Below are 16,446 nucleotides of genomic sequence, written 5' to 3'. Positions count from 1 at the left end.
ATGGTAGGTAAAATACTTTTCCAATACTTTTGTCCCTGTACTGTACTTTTGGGAGAATGAAACCCAACACCGCACTTATCAGTGTTCCTTTCCTTTTCTCCTCCGCTAGAACGCACGCCTCTAGCGTCACATTAAGCAAGGTCAGTAATTATGATGCAATTCCACCTACATTAGCTGGGTCATGGCACCACAGGAGGCCGTTACTTGATCAGCTTCTGACCATCACGAGAGATGACAGTGCGGTTAACAAAGAAGTGTTTGATTACCATACTAGATGTGACCCCAGGGGCTCACATGTGGTGAGTATGGGCTTGGCACACCCAGGGTCCTGAGTTGGATACCATTCTTCTTTTTCTTGGTGATTCCCTTTTACTTCTCTCTCTCTCTCTCGAGTTTGTACTTTTCACTGTTGCTTGTGTAGGAGTATTTCGATACTGGCAATAAGCTACGTGCTTTTGGTATCGAGAGTGTTACAGGTAGTGATCGGTAGGTTAACGGTGGTTTGCTGTATTCGCACACAAGTGATTTTTTATTATTATTATTTTTTTTTTTGAATTTTGTGATTCTACAGTTTCTGCTAATTAAGTTGTGATTCCTTTAGTTTTACTAACTAGTTCAAGTCTATTATTACTGACTGAGTTGGTACTGCAAGTTTTGATTGTAGTGAAATTGCACGATTTCTGGATAATGGAGATAAAATATTCCGAAGCAAATTATTAGGAAAATCTGGCGGTTGTTGAGTACTGTTTTTTTGCAGAATTATGGATCGGTCTCATAGCAGGAAGGCTGTCAAGGGGGAGGGGAAAGTGGATGAAATCGGAGTGTTTCCCCCCTTTCCTCTCCTGTTCCAAAACTGCATATGGATGGGTCTAGGAAAAGTGTTGACCCTAAGACACTGAGGGGTAAAACTATATGTCCTAGCTCAGCTGGAGCTAGTGCTAGTTTGCAGAGTACTGCTTTAGTGATTAATAATGGTACTCAGAGCGGTAGGCAAGTTGGAGGAAATGAAATAAGTAAAGTTGCGGTTCAACCCACTGAGACTTCACAAAAGGACGGAGTGAGTTCAAGTAAGGAGATAGAGCTTTCGATTAGTGATAATATTTTACCGGAGGAACTTGTTATGTGTGAACAGGGTGCACAGGTGGAGGATATTTGTACAGAAAATATGCCATTTCTCCCCTCATGTCCTTGGTGATTTTAATGTTCACAACTCCAGCTGGCTTCCGTTTTCTAGTCAGACTGACCCAGCTGGTCGAGATGCTGAGGCTTTTGCAATTACTAATGACCTTGCACAGATTGTTCATTTACCTACAAGAATACAGCCAACACGCTTGATATTTTTCTCACAAACAACCCTTCTAAGTATACGGTCGAAGTGAGAGGTCCTTTAGGCACTTCAGATCACAACTTGGTGATTGTCTCTTCTCCGATGGAACCTTTATCTCATGGCTATTCCCAACCTCGTGTTGTTTGGCATTACAAGAATGCAAAATGGGATGACCTGCGAGATTTCTTTTCTTCTTTTCCTTGGTCGGATTACTGTTTCAAACTTCTGATGTCAACATTTGCTCAGATCGTGTCAGTGAAATTATTCTTGCAGGAATGGAATCCTTTATCCCACACTCCACTTTAAAATCTCGTCCTTTATCTAAACCTTGGTTTTCCAATAAATGCAATAAGGCTGTTCAAGAGAAGAATGTTGCATATCGTAATTGGCTTGTTTCTAATTCTTCAGTTTCATTTTCTGCCTACACCAAAGCTCGCAACAATTGTAAAGTAGTTATTAATCAGTCCAAACGAGTTTGAACAGGCTAAGAGTAGAAAACTTGCTTCTTGCCCTAATGGGAGCCGAGCATTCTGGTCCCTTGCCAAAGCTATTGGCCGCAACTTTTGCCCATCTCTGCTCCCACCTCTGTCCAAACCAGATGGTTCTGTTGTCACTTCAGCAAGGATAAAGCTGACCTGCCAGCATCCCATTTTTCTTCCAACTCATGTATTAATGATCTTGGTAAAATACCTCCCACCATTCCCAACACGCTCCATCCAATGCCTCCTGTGGTCTTCCGTCAAAAGGATGCCAGAAGGATTTTGAAGAATCTTGATGCTAAGAAAGCTCCTGGTCCCGAGGGTATTTCTCCACTTGTTCTCAAAACCTGTGCTCCTGAACTTACTCCTATTCTTTGCCGCCTTTTTTCACTTTCTTATTCCAAAGGTGTTTTTCTTTCTGCTTGGAAATTTGCTCTTATCCAGCCACTTCCTAAAAAGGGTGACAAATAACCTCCCATCCAATCATCGTCCCATTTCAATTTCTTCTACTCTTTCTAAAGTAATGGAGAAATTAACCGCCAACTCTTAAACTATCTAGAAACCTATCTGATCAACGATCGTCAGTATGGATTCCGTCAGTGTCGATCCACAATGGAAAGGTTCGGTGAAACACAAGTAGTTGCTCTTGACACCTTAAAGGCTTTCGATCATGTTTGGCATAAAGGTCTTCTAAACAGCTTCCATCTTATGGTTTTCCAACTGTTTTTAGTAATTGGTTATCCAGTTTTCTCTCTGATCGCTCACTAAGGGTGATGGTAGATGGCTCTCTGTCTTCTAACTTCTCCACTAATTCCGGTGTCCCTCAAGGTTCAGTTCTTTCCCCCACTCTTTTCCTCTTGTATATTAATGACCTTCGTCCATTGACTGGAAATCTTACCCATAGTTTTGCCGATGACAGCACATTGTATTCCACTTTCCATTTTGAGAAACCTTGCCCTCTTCAATCAGCTTCAACTTCTCGAAAATCTGCCACCAATTCCTTAAATGCCGACCTTCAGGTAATTCTCCAGTGGGGCAAAGACAACTTAGTTGATTTCAACCCTTCTAAAACTCAGTCTTGTCTTATATCTTGCAAAAAGGATTCTTCTGCTTCTATGCTTATCTTTAGTGACACTGTGATTTCTAGGCAAAATGATATATCTCTTTTGGGGATTACCCTGACTTCTAATCTCTCTTGGCACAAGCACATTACAAATATTGCTTTCTCTGCATCTAAAAAACTTGGTTTTCTCTTTCGCTCTCGGCGTTACTTTTCTTCCAAACAACTGCTCACTCTGTATAAATCGCAAATCTGCCCCACCTTGGAATATTGTTCCCACATCTGGGGTGGTGCCCCCAAAACCACTCTCAGGCTTCTAGATTCCATTCAGAGGAGGGCAGTTAGGTTAATTAATGATTCATCTCTAACAGAGTCTCTCCACTCGCTGTCTCATAGACGTATTGTTTCTGCTGCATGCCCCTTCTACAGATACTTCCATGGGCACTGTTCTTCTGAATTGGCTTCTATAATTCCCGCTCTCTCTTTCAAAACAGTCCGAACACGTGCCACTACCAGCCAACATCCATTTACTCTCCAACTTCAAACACACAGAACCAACTTTTCATCTCCATCGTTTATTCATTCAACTGCCGTTCTGTGTAACAACCTTCCTTCATACGTATTTCCTGAAAATTACAGTCTACAGAAGTTCAAGTCTAATGTCAACAAATATCTTCTTTCGTCTTCTCAACCTCTACCCAAGCACGGTACTAAGTACTATAGGTTCTAATACCTCTCGTGATTGGGGTTTACATAAAAAAATGTGGAGGTGATGCCCTAGCATTGGATATGGACAGTTTTCTTTACGGCGTGTGGAAGGAAAAGTACTGGGTCAAATGTGAGGGAATCTGATGATCTTGCATTGGATATGAACAGTTTCTTTGAGGGGTATGTGGAAAGAAAAAGTACTGGGACAAATGTGAGGGAATCTGATATTATTGTAAGCAGCATGCATGAGCAGCGTGAAAGATATGGAGACTCCACCATTTATGAGTTACTTACCAGATTGAAGAAGCATGTAGTGGATTATACTACTCACGAGGTTAATAAAGTGAGAAAGGCAGCATCAAACTTGATACTTGACAAATGGGTAGACATAGAAATCATTACAACAGTATTGCTTATAGACAATGAGAGGCTAAAAGCTAAGTTAGAAGAAATTCAAACAAGGGCAAACTTGATTGATGAGATTATGAAGAGCCAGTCCCTCTGTATGGAAATTAAACTTATGCGGACAAAGTTCGAGTACAGAAACCAATTGATTATGAACAGTGTATTTATAATGATAAGTATCTAGGCGGCGGGGATGCTGAAGTTAATGTTGACAAGAAATCTAAGAGAAGGGGGGATGAAACTCTTAGGAATAAAAAGCAGCATAAGATTATACTGAGGCCAGGAGATGGATCTGAAGCAAAATCAAGTCAGGAAATAAAAGACACTGTAGTCAATACACTTAAACAGGAGTTCAGTGATATTAAGATCAGGAACTTAAGAAGTATACGAAATAAGGGTGTTTTAGTTGAGACACAATGGGATTGGATTTAGAGAAAATTAAACACTCTGAAATTAAATTAAATCACATTAAATCACACTTGTTATATCACATTAAAGGGAATTAAATGTGATATAACAAGATTGAACAATCCAGCTATACTCATTTATGATATTCCAAAAGAAGCTATTCAATATAAAGAGGAGTTTATAATGGACTTATACCATAAAAACCTTAAAGATTATGGTTTCGAAGAGGAAGAAGTAAAGGACAATGTAAAGATTAGGTTTAGTACTGGAAATAAAGTGAAATCTACAAATTGGATGGCGAGTTACCCCCTAAAATCTATAATTCCTGATATTTATGGATTACAGTTCATATAAGTTTAGGCGGTTTTCTATTGTAATTAAGTGTTTTAAATGCCTAGGGTTTGGCCACTCTGCACAGTACTGTTCACATAAGATAACATCTTGTGGACACTGTGCAGAGGGTGGGCATGTACACAGATTGTAAAAACAGGGATAAGTCTCCACTTTGTGTGAATTGAGCATTCTATTAGGGATATTACGTGTCCACAGTTTCAGAGAGCATTGGAACTAGCTAGGGCGAGAGAAAATTATGGACAATCCATCCCAAAGTAATTTGATTAATTATGAACAAATTCAAGCCTATGTTGGGCTGGCTGCAATTTTTGCAGCAGAATGCTCAGAGATCCCGTAGTGTTTTAGCTTACTTTTATATATACAACTTAGAGTTGTATTATTTGATAAAAATATAGATGTGCTTTGTTTGCAGGAGCCATACTCAATGTTGGTTAAATGGTCAGTATAAAGTACCTGGGTTCACTGTGGGAAGTCAAGTTGTACATGTCACTGGAATTAAACCTAAAACTACAGTTGTTGTACTGAATAAAGATATTAATGTGGTTAAAATAGCTGGATTTTGCAATGAAATAGCTATGTATGTACCTCATACATAAAATTTTATTTAGTAACAGTATATTGTTCACCTAATGCAGATATAGAAGTGTCATTGGAATACTTGGAATTAGTTATGCGAATGGTTGGAAGGGAAAATGTATTGTTCACCATGGATGTAAATGCTAGATCACCTCTGTGGCATTGTCACAGTAGTGATTCCAGAGGGGGGGGGGGGGGGTAGAAGAGTTCATTATGACTCATGATTTGAAAGTTTTGAATAGACCTGGTGAGTTATACACTTTTGATAATCTCCGTGGTCAGTCTAACATTGATATTACTCTTCCGAACTATGCTTTGTCACAAAAAATTACAAACTGGAGTGTTGAGCTGGATTTTACAACTAGTAATCATAGAGCCATCATATTTCAACTTACAGTGGACACAGAGACTTATTCCTGTTCACAAAATAATGAAATTATAAGGTTCAGGTATAAAAGTATTAATTGGAACAAGTTTTTTGGAACTTGGTAAAAGAGGAAATTGTCTCGGATCAATATAAATACGTGTCTAATATGAATGCAGAGGAATTTGCATTCTACATTCAGAACATAATTTACAGGGCTCTTTATTTTTCAGTTAATAAAAGGAGGGGAATAAGGAAGTTGGTTCTTTGGTGGAATGAACAGTTAAGTATTAAGCGCAGAGAGGTATTTTCAGCCAGGAAGGCTTTTCAGCCTCATAGGTCATGGGGTTTGCAGGAAGCCATGTATTATAAAGAAATCTATAAAATTAAGAGGGCAGCTTATCATAAATTAATACTTAAAAGTAAAACGGAATCATGGAAAAATTTGGTCTCAGGGGCGGGTAACTCTGATCCCTGGGGGCCTTGTATATAAGTTAGTAACTAATAAAATGCAAATCAGTCCACTGTTATCTACTATTAAGTCATGTAGTTGTGAAACAAGTGATTGGGAGACAACAGTTGCTAGTACAGTTAACTGTTTTTTACCAGATGATAATGTGGGGGATGATACTGTAAATCAATTGCATATAAGGTGTGATAATTGTAATTATGTTGCTTCAGGTTCGGATACTTTATTTACGGTTAATGATCTTAAACAAGTTTGTTCTGGTATTAACATCAATAAAACTCCAGGTATTGATCTTGTTGAAAATAATGTAATACTCAAAATTGTTCAGGTCTATCCACATCTAATGTTGGAGATTTTTAATAAGTGTTGTTTAGCTGGTAGCTTTCCTGGATATTGGAAGGTTGCCTTGCTAAAGTTGGTACCTAAACCTGGCAAAGATTTGTCGGAACCTAGAGCATACAGACTCTAGGTTCCGACAAACAGCATACCGGCTCTTTACTTCCAAATACGTCTAAGATTTTTGAAAGATTGTTACTCCTCTGATTAAATGATTTGGTTTATTAAGTGTAATTATACACTCCCGTATCAATATGGTTTTAAACGAAAATGTTCCACTGAAGATGGACTAAAAGACCTTGTAGATTATGTTGGCTTTTCAAATAGTAAATATGTATTAGTTATTTATATAGACTTTGAAGGAGTTTTTGATAATGTCTGGCGCGAAAGCATACTTTATTCTTTGCGCTTGTTGAAATGTCCTCAATTGTTTATATAAATGTTTGTCAAATTATTTACACGGCAGGAAGATTTTGGTAAGATCTCAGCATTTGGTGTGCTCGAAGAATATTTCAAGAGGTTGTCCCCAGTGATCTGTTTTGGGGGCCAACCTTCTGGAATATGGTATTGAATTTATGGTTACAAAACACAGATATGCAATGCCATAAAATTGCATATGCAGATGATTTGGTGCTGGGTTTTGATGGCATGTCAAGATGGGATTTAGAGATTAAGGCAGCTACTGTAATGGATAATCTGGTATGTTGGGTATCAGATCATAAGTTAAAGATATCTATTAATAAAACTGTAATGATGTTATGCAAAGGTAGATTAGATGTGGAAAGGCCTCCGAGGGTATTAATTGAAGGGAAGCAAATCCCTATGGTTAAGACAATAAAACATCTAGGGATATTAATTGACAGTAAGTTGACTTTTATGCAGCATTTAGAGTATTTAGGTGAAAAAATTAAAAACTTTTCCTCGTTTATTATTAGTAGAAAGGAAGGGTGCCTGAGTAAGAAGACTCTTGTATTATACTATAAGGCAGTTTTTCTGCCTATCATTGTGTATGGAGCAAATGTTTGGTTATTCAAGATTACTCACTGTGAAATTCAGACAGAAATTATTGTCTATACAAAGGAAAATGATACTGTCTTTGTTTAAAATGTGTAGAACTATTTTCACTAATGCTGCTCAGGTTATATCTGGTTGTATGCCTCTAGATCTCTATGCTGCTTATAGAATTTTTGTTACTATTTGAGAAAGGGGGTTGAACTTACTTTTATGGGTATTACTAATAATTTAGATATAACTAAGTCTAAGGCTAAGAAATTGATAAAGACTGCTTTGATGGATCAGTGGCAGGCCAGATGGCGCAGTAGTGAGACTGGTCAGGTTACCCGTTTGTTTCTTCCAGATGCTAACTTTTTCTGTGATAAAAAAAAAAAAAACAGATGGTTGTTTCCAGAAATGGAAACCTCGTATTTTATGACGGGACATGGATCTTTTAATTATAAGCTGCTTTATTTTGGGTTAAAACATGGGCCGTTTTGCTACTGTAAGTGTGTTGAAACCTGGGCCGTTTTGCTACTGTACGTGTGTTGAAACCTGGGATCATGTGTTGTATTATTGCATTATTTATGAGCAGTACAGACAAAATTTAAGAAATGCTATTGTCGAGTTAGGTGCTGGAAATGAAAAATTATACCTCGCAAATAGAAGATATTTTAATGCCTTGCAAGATTTTGCAAGATTGGTCTTTAATAAGCGGAGACAGATGTCTTTCCTTGTAATGTCAACTTCTGGTCTTGCTGAGCAGTAAAAAGAGAAGGAAATTTTTTTTTGTTATTATTATTTTAATTTATTATTTACTTTTTTTTTTATGCTGGCTCTCAATTGCAATCTGCATGCTGGCTAATATGTGCACATTGCAATTGATGAGCGGGATTGCTGGCGTCCGATTTTTTTTTTTTTTTTTTTTGCTGGCTCTCGGGTGTGGGCGACCTGGGAGCGGGATTTTGCGGGCACCTGCCGGTTTTGCACGGCCACTGGTGGGTGCGGGATTTCCTGGTGCTATGTTAGCACTGACATAGGAGTGGACCCACGTTCGGCTCCTTATGCTAGAGCGTATTTGCCCATGTTGGTGGCTGCCACCTGATGGCAGAGAGACCTGGTAAATACACATTTAAACTTCAGGCCGATGTGATTAAGAGTTTTTTTTTTTTCCTCTACATGACAATTGGTGGAGATGGACAAATAGTCCTGGTGCCACTGTGAGACAGGTATACATATACACACTCTCTCTCTCTCTTGGGGTAATTCAGAAATTTTTTTTTTTTTTTTTTAGGCTGGTGCAGCATAAGCCTTAGGCTTCCTTGCACCATATGGCTAATAATAATAATAAATATTTTACCGCATAGAAAAAAGTTATGACTATTGAAAAGACTTTTAATGGGAAACCCGATTCTAATAACTGGGGAGTAGATTGTATCAATAAGTTCCTTTCTCAGGAATTGGATTCCCGAGTTCAGAGATCAGGAACTCTCACCCTGAACAAATATGAGTTTCGTTTTCACATGGTCATAACTCTTTTTTTTTTTTTTTTTTTACTGTTTTTGTTCCCCAGATATCAGCCCTGGAAATTAGTTCCCCCACAAAAACGAGCTCCGGACCAATGGGAGCATGGAAAACGTATAAAATAAATAAATAAATTTTCTGTTTATACTCCGGGACGACCAAACGGTCAGAGGAGTTCACAAGATAGACAGAATACAAGAAACAGCACCGTATTCAGCAGTCACGGGCTTGAACCCCGGTCACTCAAGGCACGTGTATTTATGCACCCGCGCGCCTGACCACTAGGCTACGGCGGCCTTATAAGGGGGGAACCTATATATACGCAGGTGAGAACAAAGGAAAGGAGGCAGTGTTTTAGAAGTTTTAGAGAGAAAGTCTTTTAGAGAGCTTGCTGCAGAGCTTTTTGAAGCGTAGAGCAAAGAGAGTTTTAGAGTAGAGAACTTTTGCAATCTTTTAGAAGAGCAGGGAGAAAGTTTTTAGAATCTTTGAGAGAGCTTTTGGCAGCCTTAGAGAGTTCTGGGAAAAATCTTCGTAGAGTCCTTGGGAGTCCTCTGGAGAGAATTGAGAGAGACGAAGATTAAGTAAAGACTGTTACGACAGCCTTACCTAAACCACTGATCTGAAGCTTCCAGCAGAGCTGATTGGAACGGAACGATACAGTCGCTGTTCCAGATACAGTGGACCAAGACATTCCTTATACTGGTAAGTTTTACCTTACTCTTACCCTCTTTTAGTATATAAGCATCCCTCCTCTTTAGGATAATTGTTATTGTAACACGTCATGACACATTGTCTGTAATTTAGAGTTTGACTTGACTAGTTAATACAGTATTATTAATGTCACTACACAGCACGCAATTGTTACTCAAGGTTTTGGTATAGTGTCTGTGCTTACATGTATATACCTGTATACTCCTCCAAGATGTGGACTGCAGACTAGAGATGAGCAAGATGTCATAGAGGAATCACACGAAGAACATAAACATGTCACTAACTCACACCACTAGCTAAAGACCCATAAGGTGCCTTCCTTATTCATGTTATTGTATGCATCTTTCGGAAATAGTGATAATAATAAATTATGTTTTGTTTGTGTATCCCTGTCTCTTACCTACTCTCTTGCTACACATTAGCCATAGCACAAGTTTTATAGTAAAAGAACTATTATTGCGGCATTCCTTGACCTGACTATAATATATAAGGTCCTGGGATGAAAAACAACGCTGATCGAAGCTGCAAGTTCTATTCTCCATTATGCTCAATAGATCTTTAGGGCTCGAGATCATTGTCCTATTTTAATAAACCACCAGGCAGTCACATAAGTTCATTGGCGTTTTCTGGGACATGCTTTAATTAAGGTTTTGTAGCATCCAAACCATTCCCGGAACTTAGGCAGCATTCAGAGCATTTTAGATAACTCAGAATATTAAAGCCCAGCCTAGCATAAAAGAGAATGCCCCAGATCCCAGTATAACAAGTAATCACGTTCTATTAATTTAAGACGTTCTATTAATCACCTAAGTATCCTTGTTGGTGTTAAAAATGGTATACTGGGGCCTTTTCTCTTGGGGGCACTGCCTCCAAACCAAGTGTCTGGATCCTCGTGTCGTTGAGGATTTGGTTTGCATCCTCCTTCGTCTGGGTTTCAATGATGACACCAGTGTTCCTTATTTTTATGACAGATTTGATTTTCGTAGTCTTTAGATCCTGTGAGAGGTTCTTCATAACGGTTTGTTTCACGTCTTCACTAGTCCGGCGTTGTGCTGTTGAGGTCGTTTTTAGTATTACTAGGTGTGGAGTCGGCAGGAGCGTCTTGCGTTTTCTAGTAGTTGCCACGTGTGGCAGTTGAGGAGAGGTATCTGGAGCCGTGGTCCTCAGCACTTGTGCATATGTGGGTGCAAGCTGTGGCATTTGTTTTACCACACATTCAGCGTAGGCTTGCAGTTTGGCATTGGCCCTTTCGCTCTCAAGGTAGGCTTCGACGAGGAGTGTGTCAAGTTTGTTCCACAATGTTTTTATTTGAGCTCTTAGTGCAGTGGTGACTCTGTTTGTTTGCTCTTTGAAGAGGGATTCTAGAGCAGTTTTTAGGAACAGGGAGACTTTTTATTTTAAACCGAAATCCACGAAAGTGAAAATAGCGTGGCATCATGAACGGCAGTCGTATTGAAACTCCTATACAGGGTGTTTCAAAAGTGATGTCAATAATTTAAAGGTGAACTGTAGAGACTACAATATGCAAAAAAAAAAAAAAAAAGTCTAGTAAACATGGGTCCTTAAGTGAATCGTTTTCGAGATATTGCCCATGTCTAGTTGGGATCCACCACTTACACGGTGAACTGTACAGAGTTGAGATCCACCACTGACTTGTTTGTTTAGGTGAAGTTATGCTCATTCTTTCCCTTTCCCCTCTCTCAATGCTCTGAGACGTAGCAGGCATACTAGTACTTGTCAAAGGATAGTCAACATGGAAAGAGGTTGCAGCAACGAAGAGTATGCGAATATGCACTTCATGTATGGTAAAGCCAACGGCAGTGCACTCGAGACTGTACGTTTGTACCAAGAAGCATTTCCCCGCCGAAGGCAGCCCAACAGGCGCACATTCATCAGGGTACATCAGCGCCTTACAGAACATGGGCGCTTCGCACATGGAGTATGAGCAGGTAGGCCCAGAAGCATAACACCTGATGTTGAGGAAAGGGTGTTAGAAAGAACATCCTGTAACATGAAACATCTGTAAAATCCTGTGGTGTCGAAACCAAAAATTAAAAATGAATTATCTTATGTTTAATAAAACCACCCTTAGCAAAGGATTCACAACTTTTTACTAAACAAGTGCACCCATAATCAGTGGCGGATCTTAACAGAAAATGTGCATTATCTCGAAAACGGTTCATTTGCGGATATTATTTCGAAAAACATCCCCCCTCCATAAAAATAAATTGCCTTTCAAGAACTCTGAATACCACATAATGTCCAGGGGACGTGATGTGGCCCTCATCACCGCTTTAAACTGTTTTTCATTATTTTATTTCCTGAGAAAAAAAAGTAAAAATTATTTTTTAGTGAAAGTTATATTGTTGAGTTTTAAAGTTTTTGAAGTTTTTTTTAGTTAAATATTTAAAATTTTTTTGTTGGTGAAATTCAATCTCAGTCTGTACTGAAGAGGGGTCCGAATTTGTTTTATTGCTTTAATTTCAGTTGAACAATTAGTCAGGCACACTAATATCTTTATATAGTATATAGTAATTCACTTCGTATCTTTTTATTTGTTTTTGTGACAATTTTAACCTTTTATTCTGTAATGACATTGTTCGTGAGGTTTGTAGATGTAAGTAGTCTGAATCCATGTTGATCGCTGTTAATGATCTCATTTGGGAAGCACAGCGAATGTTTCATGGTTGTTTAATACGGAAATGTTACTTAAAAGGGTTTGATTGGGGTCGTTAATCACATCTCTCGTGGGCAAAATTGCTTCCACGCTGAAGCAAGTAGCCAGTATATGAGACCGTTGTCGTGTACAGAAATTATTGGGATTTCGTTGCTGGTTTAAATTGCAGGAAGCAGCCAAAGGCATCACAGGCGAATTGGAGGCGTCGGCATTACTACCAAGAGAAAAATAATGGCTAAATAAATTTACTCGAAATGTTCGTTCAAATCTCTTCGATGTGTTGTTATTTGCGATGGTGTACAACTTCACGCAAATAAATCCCCAAATATTTTGTTAACACTTCAGAAGAAACTTTTTTTGTGATACCCTCGTTTGTACACTCAAGGATTGCGATCTTGGTCGCAGCGCCCCACCACTCTGTTTTGATAGGAACAGCCTGCATAAGACTTAAATAGGATGTAAGTAAGGAAAGAACATCACAGTGCATTGGTTGAAATCCTTGAATAAACTTAAACTTACAATTTCTCACGAACTCTTCTTCTATATTATTCCTTATAAAATATTCGAAATGTCGACATTCTTGTGTGGATCAAATTTCGAGTTGGGGTTGAACTTCCCCTCCCCTTCGGTTGGAGTTAAACCCGCTCATGCTTTGTGTTATTCGTTGCTTTGTAGATGTCTAACATTAATCCGAGAACCGCCTAAAGAACGGCGCAAACATCACGTGATGAAAATGATGATGGTGCTCAGTGGGTAATACCGATCACAGCAGTTTTCGGTATATGGTAGCGGTAACTGTGGTCTGATTGATAATGATTCCAACTCGGTAATCATTCACAAAGGGAGAAAAGTCTCCAACGAAATGCGTATTGGAGTTATTTTGAAATATTTCAAGTTGCATCTACAGGGCATGTTCATTTTTGTCAAGTGAAGTCACGATTTTCCTCCATTAATTTTCTCGTTTTTTTATTCCTTGATTTTTTTCTAGTGATCCGAAACCTACCAATAAATTGGTAGGTTTCGTATCACTAGAAAAAAAAAAAAAAAAAAAAAAAGCGAAGTTACTCTTCAGATTTAAGTTTTCTTGAAATATATATCCACAGTGTTGAATCACCTTTAAAATGAATGATTTCTCTCCTTCTTTAAAATGAATGATTATTAGTGAACTGTTTGTTAAATTGTTACGAACACGTCATTGAATCAGGCCATCCTTTACTATATCTTCAATACAAGACTCCAGGCAGAAAAGATGCAGATGTTCATTGAAACTTTTTGTCCAACTTGCCCTTGCTTTTTAATTCCTCGTATCATCGAGCAAAACAGTAGTAACACATAGCTTCTGACTCTTTATTTGTGTTTGAAGCCACATGTCCTCAGAACGGCCGAGAACTGCATATTGCATCGCTGCAGTTCTCCAAAATAAATAAGGAATAGCAATTGCATCTAACTGCAATTTTACATGGATTAGGTTGCTATAATCGCGACTCGAGTCATGATTATAGTGATTCGAGTCGGAGATACTCATCGCGCTTCGAGGTACTTTAAATAATTTAGACACTGCAAACCAATCAAGTTTACGACACTCAATTATGTACCGTTAAATCTAGATTCGAACTGCCTTGAGTGAATGATTTAGGGCGGCTCGCGTGTAACGATACGAAATTAAGAATAAAAATTTATCAAAATTTTAAATTGATTATTTTCTTTCTATGCATCTGAATGTAACTGCTTTAGAGGAATGTGCTCATTTTTTATAAATTCATTTCTAGTAAGTGTAAATGTAAGCGTAAGTCTAGTAAGTAAGTGTAAAATTTCCTTTTATGGAATAAGCAGATGATAATAATAAAAAGAAATGTAATCAGATCTTTTAATGCCAGCTAATAATTACGACTTCTTTTCTCACAAGAGGTAGTTTTTATATGAAGTCATTTTCATGTTGAATTATAACTTTAAAAATTTTAATTAATATAAAAAGCCTTTCCAAATATGCATAAGTTAAATATACGAAAGGAATTCGGGGTGGATGGGATCTATCCAGTTATATTAAAGGAGGCAGCAAAGGAAGTAAGCAAACCTTTAGCCATAATTATGAAAGCATCCTTGAACTCAGTGGAGTTCCCCACGGACTGGAGATGTGCAAATGTATCTCCAATTCACAAAGGAGATCAAAGGATGACATGAGCAATTACAGACCTGTTAGTTTAACCTCTGTTCCGGGGAAAATAATGGAGTCACTAGTTAAAGAAGCACTGCAGGATCATCTTGAATCACCCTGATTCAAGACCGCAGTAATAATTTAGACGCAGCATGGGTTTGTTAAGGGGAAGTCTTGTTTGACCAATTTGGTTGGATACCATGATGTGGTCTAGTGGTGGATCCAGAAAAAAATGACATGACAGGAGGGGCACCATTTGTGAGGGGGACACCATTTTGTGCCTTGTTTGTGCACAAACAAGGCACAAAATAATGCACAGAACAAAACAAATATGACACTCAAACAATGTGACTGGCGGACACAGGCACAGAGCTAAAGTCTGAATTACTTTGAAGTAAACATTACGCACGATCAAACTACGTGACTCCTCGAACTAGAATAGCCATCACATCAGCATCAGTGTTGCCAACTGTAGTCAGTTGAAAACAGCTCAGTCACAATGCAAATATAGATAAAATTCTATGTTAACAATGAAAAAAAAAAATTTTTTTTGTAACAAAGGGAATTTAAACGATTGGTGTATGTATTCTACGAAAAACGACAGGGGGCAACGTGCCCCGGTGCCCTACCCTGAATCCGCCACTGATGTGGTCACAAAGGTACTGTACGCAAAAAATTATTTTGATATCATATACTTGGATTTCAGGAAAGATTTTGATACTGTTGCACATAGAAGACTACTGTACAAATTGGAGCAGTATGGCATTAAGGGCAAGTTGCTACAATGGATGAAAGGGTGGTTGAGTGCGAGTGGACTAATGTTATTAGTGGAGTCCCCCAGGGTTCGGTGTTGGGCCCATTGTTGTTTTGTATATTTATCAATGATATTGATAAAGGTATATCAGGCTTAATGTCCAAGCATTACAAAGGTTGTTAATTAATTACAGTAATAACAATATGCTACTGCAACAGGATCTAGAAAAGCTGGGCAGATGGGCTGAGAAGTGGCAACTGAAGTTTAACATTGGCAAATGCAAAGTACTGCATATGGATAGGAGTAACCCCAGACAAACATACCAACTGTGCGGTACTCTACCCTCAGGGTGGTAGAGAATGAAAAAGACCTAGGAATAATTGTGCAGTCAGTTTCTGAGAAGTGCAGACAGGCTGGCTCATGGGGTATTGTCAATGATATACAGGAATTTTGCTAGTAGGGATAAGTAGGTGATTATCGCTTTGTATATAAGGCAATAGTCAGGCCACACCTTGAGTACTACGTACAGGTCTGTAGGCCTCATTTTAGGAAAGATGTAGAGTTGCTAGAACGAATACAGAGACGGCAACAAGGTTGGTGAGGGAAACGAAGTTATCCTCTCGAGCAATGGTTTGAGCAGGCTCATTGCTGATGGGATTCTTCCTCTTGCTCAGATAATTCAAATTGAGAAAACACAGTTGTAGAATAGATGCGCGGAAATTTGCCTTTAGCCTGAGGGTAGTTGATTGCTGGAAGAAACTTCCATCTGTCGTGGAAGTTGGAACTGGACAAACTTTTAGAGCAAATGGATGTGTCAAATAGGATTTTTTTTTCTGGTTGATGCTGTATAAGCTTCCTTTCTTGCATCATATGCCTCTGCTAATGCTAATGTACATTTGTCTACATATGTGATCATTTTCCATAAATATTTCGGGATTCGATGGATGAACACCCGCGATTTCGAATTCAGGGAATTTTTTAATGTCTTCTTTTCTGATGTTAAATCAACTACTTCATCTAGCTTTTACTACTCTCATTATCTGCAAGGAAGGATTTCACTAGTTTTCTTCTTATAATTTGTCTCCATATCTGTAATAATGAGAGGAAATAATATTAACTCTTAATTTTTAAAATCATTGAACTGTT

The sequence above is a fragment of the Mastigoproctus giganteus genome, chromosome 9, assembly GCF_048544385.1.
Source record: "Mastigoproctus giganteus isolate SK-2022 chromosome 9, ASM4854438v1, whole genome shotgun sequence".
NCBI lineage: Eukaryota > Metazoa > Arthropoda > Arachnida > Uropygi > Thelyphonidae > Mastigoproctus > Mastigoproctus giganteus.
This window is presented reverse-complemented; position numbering follows the sequence as displayed.